Source organism: Topomyia yanbarensis, chromosome 2 (assembly GCF_030247195.1).
Source record: "Topomyia yanbarensis strain Yona2022 chromosome 2, ASM3024719v1, whole genome shotgun sequence".
Taxonomy (NCBI): Eukaryota; Metazoa; Arthropoda; class Insecta; order Diptera; family Culicidae; genus Topomyia; species Topomyia yanbarensis.
This window is the reverse complement of record NC_080671.1, coordinates 321909884-321918609: the sequence shown is the minus strand read 5'-3', so window position 1 is coordinate 321918609 and position 8726 is coordinate 321909884. Positions and strand designations below refer to the sequence as shown.

The window sequence follows — 8726 nt, the reverse complement described above, 5'->3', positions numbered from 1 at the left end:
TTTTTTTTCCTGATGGAACTTTATTAGGGACCAGAATGGTTTTGAGTCAAAATGAATATATGCTGAAGTTTTTTTTGTAAATCTCTGTTAAGAAAGGTTCAGAGTTCATGCCTAGTTAAGTCTAGAAAGAGAACTGTATATATGTTAAATTTAGCCCGAACGACAGTTTTCTGATATTGTCTCCGGAAAATATTCCGGAGACCGGTAAGTTTTTTCGTGTTGAAAGGTGTTGCTAAGTTGATTTTGCATAACGGGTATCGCCATGTCTCGAACACTTTCTTACACTAGTTGAAAGTATTCAAGCGCCATGTCGTTTTCCACCAGAGGATCTAAATCGACGTCTATGTGTTGATCGGCGCCTCGTTGAAACACCTCCCAGCTAGCGCGATGCTAGTTTTACCGATGTTGATATTGAATTGTTTCGGATGTGACACCCAACGTGAGCACCTGCAGAAAGTGGTCCGATGGCTGCCCACTAAAAACCGATCGGAGAATTCTTGGTTGTCATGTTGGTGATGAGGATGTATAGGACAGAATGGACCGCCAATCTGGATATTCTCTTCGGGCTCTCTGGAGAGAGGATGATGTATTGGCCGGCTTCGAAGTCTTCAACGAGAACGACACTGTTCTGGTTTTGCCGTCTAGTGGCTCAAATCTCGTGCCGAGAATTGAGATTCCCAGCGATGACGAATTTTGCGTGACACCATGTCAGCCATTCGAATGTGAAACAAATAAAATAGGTTTGATTTTTATTTATTTCGTGGTATCTAAATTGTTTCGCTGCGTGGAATGGTTTGCTGTCTTGAATAAATTTATCGTTGAGATTTCGCCTCGCACACAACTGCGAATGATGCGAAATAAAATAAGAGAAACCTTCCGAAGATTCCCTTTCACGATAGTCAAAAATCTCAATACACCTGAACAGTCAGACACTCCGCGTGCCACGATCAATCAGTTTAGTTCTCACAGCTGATTCAGTTATTCAATACCTTGAAAGTTAATTAGCTTCAAACCACGAGCACACATTCACAGCTGCTGGCCGGCTTAGTTGTCCCACAACAACGCGCATTGATAAGAACAAACAAGTGATACTTCACCCGTCTCCTAATCTAGTATAATTTGGATAGTACAAATAAAAACCGCAGTAGTACAACGATGGAAGACGACCGTAAGCGGACTTACCTGCAAACCGAACTTATTCGAAAGGTAATATCTGGCAATGAGTGTCTGCAGGATTTGGAAGTGATCGGATGTAGCCTAGAAACGCCAAAATCTTTGGATGGCTTCATGTCGGCTATTTATAGTCTGGAGGTTTCGGTTCGTAAAAAAAATTCCGAGTGAGCATACAAAATCGTCTTGTCAATATATGTATTGTATGACGCTGCATATTTCAGTGAGCCAACCAATTTGAAGCTACTAGTGAAAGTGATGAAAGGGGACGATACATTCCGCCGGCAGTCGCTGGGGTTGATTTTGTTTCCGAATGAAATCAATACCTATAAAAACATAATTCCAGCGTTTAAAAAACTGGTGCTCAACAGCGGTGCGAGGATCGATGCAGATAACTGGTGTCCTCGGGTTTATTTTTCGGAACAGGGAAACTTTCCCGGTTACAGCGATCAATTTGAAACAATTTTAGTGATGCAGAATGTTCAGCCGTTTGGTTTCACATCTGGACCCAAATTGGATTTGGACGAAATTCACTTGAAGCTGATGGCACGTAAGATTGCGCAGTTTCACGCTTGTAGTTATGCAATGCGAATTTTGGACAGCGATATGTTCGCTCAACTGATCGCAAAGATAATACCGTTGAATTTTGTTCAAGATGGGAAAATATTCTTCGAAAGTTACGATGTAGTATTTCGACATAGTCAAAAAAGACTTTTCGATTATTTGGACGCAAACCCGAACATACTATTAGATGCGAACGTTCGTTCGGATATCGACAGGTTGCGACAAAAGTACGGCCAAGAACCTTCCGAATTAATGCAGAGATGTTTAACAAAAGACGATGTATATTCGGTGATTCTGCACGGTGACTACAATCGTAACAATGTGCTGTTTAAGTATGATGGCGAAACTCCGACCGACGTCCTAATGATTGATTTCCAAGAGAACCGATTCGGGTCCCCTGCATTAGATCTGTCGTTTTTCATGTACATGAACATGAACGATGAATTGAGAGAAACTCGGTGGAATGAAGTCTGGAATCGTACCACGATGAACTGTTCCGATGTATTCGAGAGTTGACTGGTTTATCTGCCGATGACAGACGGCTGCTACCTTACAGGTATTCGACTCGAATGTTATCTATGAGTGGAATTATCTAGATTTTGTAATTTAATTGCAGCTACGAAAATATGTTAGTTCATTTGAAGCAGTACTTCATCTACGGAGCGATGATTGCTGTCAAATTTCTTCCAACTATGATGTCCTCTGCTGACGAAATGGATCTGATTGTACATTTTTTCCACAACGATATTCATGCTGACGAATTCGGAGAAATTTTGAAGCAAGCTGGAGGAGAAAAGGCCAGTCAACGAATTGCCAACCTAATGGTACATTGCTCTAGATCAGGATATATGCAGTTTTTGCGTGAGTGATTGGTGAAAATGGCGAAAAAATATATCAAACTATAAAATCTGTCTAGAATTCAATTTCTATCATTGTGGGGAGTTAGACATGAAGATTACATTTAAATTATTTCATTATGGAGCGTGAAAATCTCAGCAGGAAATGTCGCTCTATAAGAGACTTAAAACCTTCTTATTTTTACTTTTCTTATAGAAGAATCTAGAAACACCTCAATTTTTTTATGTTTATGTTTATTACCTTCACAAACAGGCCCCTTGACACCAATGGTGGTTGCTTAAACTAATTACATTTCAGAATAGTCAATATTTTAGCTTTTATTAAATTCCTCGTCAAGTTGAAGTCAAAAGCCGTCGCCACACTAAAAATACGCTGAAGTTCGGTAACAGCGCTCTGGCGACTATAGTTGGTTCGCCTGGACGGTACTCGCTGAAGAAAGTAATTGCGTAGAATTGGAACGCGGGCTTGAAGATCCAGGTATCCAAGGATTGTTTATTTTTTATTTGTTCCAATCTGTTCAGATCATAAAGAATAGAACATACTATCTAAATTAATTAAAAAATCCTTATAGCTAACTTATAACTAGATTTGGTGTCATTGAAATGGAACAGATGTGAAGTTTCGTTGAATTTATAGCAACATCTATCCACAGGATTGTTTTGCCCATAAACAGTACTATGTCTAGGAATCCACAAAAGAGGACGCTTTCCTAGAGCGCGAGAAGGTACAAACACATTAATCCGTGCAAGAATATCTGGGCAGTCAATATTATCGAATATAAATATTCTTTGCAAGAATGTGCGGCGGAACTCTAACGTCGGTAACGCAAGCAGCATGCATCTATCGTTGTAAGGTGGTAGAAGGGCAGGGTCATACAAAGGCAAATTTCTTAGAGCATATCGCACGAAACATCTTTGTATGCGTTCTAACCGGTTTATTTTGCGAATGCCTTCGCTGTCGTTGTGGTGATGTGATCCGAGAAGCTAAGCTTTCTATCAAAAAGCGCTCCCAAGTCACGAATAAAATAAAAATTAAGGGCCCTAGGTTTACTTCTTTGAGGGACTCCGGTTGTCATATTGAGTAAGCTAGAACGTGTTGAACCAATTCCTACGAAAGCATTCCGACTAGACAGATATGATTGCATCCATCCAGTTAGCAACGGAGGAAATCCTAGTCTTAGCAGTTTCAGCAGAGCAATGTTGTGAGGTACTTGATCGAATGCTTTTGAGAAGTCAAAATATATTGCATCGGTTAGTTGATGCTTCTCAACAGTAGGGTTCGTCGCGGTTGCGGTAATTACCGCAACCGTGTGGTATTAACCACACGCTCACCGCAAAAACTGCGGTGCGGCGAAACATTTTTCCTGTGGATGCGGTGCGGGAAATAAGCTTTTACCGCGCGGTATTACCGCAACCGCACTTCAAAAAATAATTGATAAAGTGAATTAAAACTATGACTACCACTTGAGAACAACGCAGCTAGATTTATTTTCTTAACCAATGTTTAGCAATGCCATTATTAGGAAAACTCTTCTGTCAGAACGTTTTACAACTTCATTATTCCATTTTTTCAATTAACTGATTAAAACTAAATTAAAAGTTTTCCTGTTAATTGCTGCGGAAGAACGTTTTTGTATGAACAATGATTAAATGCAATTACATTTCATATGACTTCAGCGCTATGCTAATATTTAGAGGAATGACAATGTTTTACCTTGTTTCGAAAGTATTGGTCTCGAAATGTAGAGCATTCTATTAATAAAAGTCACAAATGTAGATTTTTTTTCATAAATGTTACATTCTGAGGAGTCCGTCATAGTTAATTTTCGTGTAAATAAGAATAACACTTTATTATATATGGTTATACAAAATAAATGAATAATTTCAACACAATTTTTAAAAATACATGAATTTTATCGCATTTACCGTATTAGCGCGCACCGGTGAGGTAAATGCAGTGCGGTTGCGGTAAGCGGCGCGATTTTAATATTTTTTTGCGGTTGCGGTTGCGGTGCGGACTATCCATTTACCGCCCAAATCCGGACCGCGACGAACCCTACTCAACAGAGGGGACCAAGATGCTAGTATACATAATCAAATTCGAAGTTGTAGAAAGTTGCTTCACAAATCCATGCTAACAATCGTCGATGATGTGAGAAGCGACAGCGTACATCTCATTGTAAACGCATTTTTCAAGAATTTAGCCAAACAGTTCAAAAGTGGGATTCCCCTGTAATTTTCAACATTATGAATAGCATTGTGAGTCGGATTTATAGCCGCTTGTTTCCATGCACTCGGAAAGATGCTTTCAGTGATTGAGCGGTTAAAATACTGCTAACCGGCAATGACAATGATCATGCACATCCTTTTATGAATATCGGAGGCAAACCATCCTTCGCAGGGATTTCCAACCGAGGGTAGCAGCAACTTTCACACAATCGATTTTCCAACATTCACCTTATACGATGCCCGGTTTTGCACTCGCGACGGGCACGCCAAATGATTTTTATTTAACCCGACGGTACGATACGGCGTTTGTGACCGACATACAAAATGAAGACTGTCACGCGAAGTAAAAAGGCACAGCAGCTCAAACATCTGCACACCAGGCGTGCCTATATTGTGGGATCTATTGGTCTGATCCGTGATTTTGAGGAAACGTTTGACGAATCAAAATCATCCGAAATTCTTTTCCGCATTGAGCGGATCGATAAACTGATTGATGAGCTCGAAGGCATCGGTAATCCCACATTTTCAGAATCCCGCTCAGAGTTGCAGACACTGTATTTTCGTCTGAAACGCTCTTTGACTAGCAAACTGCCCGTCACTCCACCAGTTTCTCCTACCGTCCCAGTGATTGATACTACTAATGTACCTTCTGGTATGCGTCTCCCAGAGCTGAGACTTCCTGAGCTTGATGGGCTGGTATTCACGATTTGTTTAAAGCGATGATCCATGATAATGTTTCGCTTTCAAACATCCAAAAGCTGCACTATCTTCGAGCAGCATTGAAAGGGAACGCAGCTCGCATCATTTGCTCTCTTCCAATAGCATCCACCAGCTATGCTGTTGCCTGGAAGATAATTTCCGATCGCTACGAAGATAAAAATTTGCTCATAAAGCAACATATTTCTGCCTTGTTTTCCATCTCTTTGAAATGAATCAGCAAGTGAGTTATCGGATCTTGCTGATGAGTTTGAAAAACGTGTTCAAATTTTGGATTCATTGGAAACTAAGGCGCAGCATTGGGATTCTGTGTTGGTGGAGACAAACGCACACAAGTTGTGGGAAAATCAACGGGACAAAACCAAACGTCCATTTTACGAAGAGCTCGTGAAATTTATACACAAGCATTCAAGGACTCTTCAGTCACTCAAGCTCTTCCAGACTGTTATTTCTTTTGCGGAGTCAAAGCCTCCCAAGCCACGCTCGGTGGCCAACCATTCTACCTTGGAGCACCCTCCGAAACGTGCCGCGTGCAAACAGAGCCAATACTTATTTCAATACGTGTATTTTCGATCACGAACTCCTCAGAAACGTTTTGAGTTAGTGAAACGAAACGGGTTATGCATTAACTGCCTGAAGGCCACCCACCTAGCCAAAAATTGTACTAGTGGTTCTTGCAAATACTGTTAACAGAAGCGTCATACACTGCTTCATCTTCCTCCTTCTCCCACAACGGAAGCTCCACCATACAGGCAACCTGCAGCAGTCTCGATGCTCCAGAAGCAGCCGCAGTTTGCAAACAAAATGTCGCATTCTCCTTCCGTTCCGCTATTAAGTAACTCCGTCGTCCTTTCGGTCGATCATTCGGTTTCGTTGTCGTCGCCGCCGGTATGCACGCCCTTCCCCGCTCCGTCCGGTACAGTCGCACCTTCCACCAATATCTGTCAAATAGTTTCACCTGTCTCTAGAAGTGATTCCACTCTATTGCTGTTCACTGCTCTTGTCAAAGTTCGGGACAATCTCGGACAATACCAGCTCACTCGTACTTTTTTATACAGTCACAATAAAATTTCGTTTCTGAATGTGCAGTATGCAGTGTCAGTGCAATTATCATCTCGTTTCGGGTCACTTGAGCACAGTTTGGACTGTCTGGTGCTGCCAAATCTAACCGTTAATCTGCCAACTAGGACGGTAGACATTAGTGCATGGAATGTTCCCAAAAACCTTCCATTGGCGGACCCACAATTCAACGTTTGCAATGGGGGCTGAGCTGTTCTCCATGCATCCGATAGCGGATAGCGATAGCGAACAGCGAATAGTGGATAGCGGATAGCAGATAGCGACAGAGGATAGCGGAGAGTGGATAGTGGAAAGCGGATAGCGGATAGTGGATAGCGGATAGCGGATAGCGAATAGCGGATAGTGAATAGTGGATAGTGGATAGCGGAGAGCGGATAGCGCATAGCGGATAGCGGATAGCGATACCTTGAAGTATAGCGAATAGTGAATAGCGGATAGCGATAGCAATAGCGGATGGTAGATAGCGAATAGTGGATAGAGGATAGCGGATAGTAGATAGCGGATAGCGGATGGAGGATAGCGAATAGTGGATAGCGGATAGTGGAGAGGGATAGCGGATAGCAGAGAGCGGTAGAGGATAGCGGATAGTGGATAGGGGAAAGCGGATAGCGGATATCGGATAGCGGATAGCGGATAGGGATAGCGGACTGCGATAGTGATTGCGAATAGCGAATAGTGAATAGCGGATAGCGGATAGCGATAGAGGATAGCGGATAGTGGATAGAGGGTAGCGGATAGCGGATAGCAGATTGCGGATAGCAGATTGCGGATAGCAGATAGCGGATACCGGATAGCGGATAGCGGACAGGGATAGCGGATAGCGGACTGCGGTAGTGATTACGAATAGGGATAGCGGGTAGCGGGTAGCGGATAGTGGATATTGGATAGCGGGTAGCGGAGAGCTGATAGCGGCTGCCGAATAGTGGATAGCGGATAGCGGATAGCAGAGAGCGGTAGAGGATAGGGGAAAGCGTATAGCGGATAGCGGATATCGGACAGCGGATAGCGGATAGTGCATAGGGATAGCGGATAGGGATAGCGGACTGCGATAGTGATTGCGAATAGCGAATAGTGAATAGCGGATAGCGATAGAGGATAGCGGATAGCGGATAGGGATAGCGGATAGCAGAGAGCGGTAGAGGATAGTGGATAGGGGGTAGCGGATAGCGATACCTTGAAGTACAGCGAATAGCGGATAGCGATAGCGGTAGCGGATAGCGATAGCGGTAGTGGATAGCGATAGCAATAGCGGATAGCGGATGGTGCATAACGAATAACGGATAGTGGATAGTGGATAGCGGATAGCAGATAGCGGATAGGGATAGCGGATAGCGGACTGCGGTAGTGATTGCGGATAGGGGTAGCGGGTAGCGGGTAGCGGATAGTGGATATTGGATAGCGGGTAGCGGATAGCTGATAGCGGCTGCCGAATAGTCGATAGCGGATAGCGGATAGCAGAGAGCGGTAGAGGATAGGGGAAAGCGGATAGCGGATAGTGGATAGCGGATAGCGGATATCGGATATCGGATAGCGGATAGCGGATAGCGGATAACGGATAGGGATAGCGGATTGCGATAGTGATTGCGAATAGCGAATAGTGAATAGCGGATAGCGGATAGCGATAGAGGATAGCGGATAGTGGATAGGGGGTAGCGGATAGCGGATAGCGATACCTTGAAGTACAGCGAATAGCGGATAGCGATAGCGATAGCGGATAGCGATAGCAATAGCGGATAGCAATAGCGGATAGCGGATGGTGGATAGCGAATAGTGGATAGCGGATAGCGGATCGTGGATAGCGGATAGTGGATAGCGGATAGCCGATATCGGATAGCGGATAGCGGAGAGCAGATAGCGATAGCGGATAGCGAATAGTGGATAGCGGATAGCGAATAGTGGATAGCGGATAGTGGATAGCGAATAGTGAATAGTGGATAGTGGATAGCGGATAGGGATAGCACATAGCTATAGCGGATAATGGATAGCGGATAGGTATAGTGGATAGCGGATAGCGGAAAGGGATAGCGGATAGCAGAGAGCGGCAGAGGATAGCGGATAGTGGATAGGGGGTAGCGGATAGCGGATAGTGGATAGCGGATAGGTATAGCG

The 8726-nt window shown here is 43.6% G+C and overlaps 1 pseudogene; it reads left to right on the top strand.

Annotated features, from left to right (window-relative positions):
- The first annotated feature begins 618 nt into the window (after positions 1-618).
- On the top strand, positions 619-2620 carry LOC131681247 (uncharacterized; annotated as a pseudogene).
- The last annotated feature ends 6106 nt before the right edge of the window (positions 2621-8726 follow it).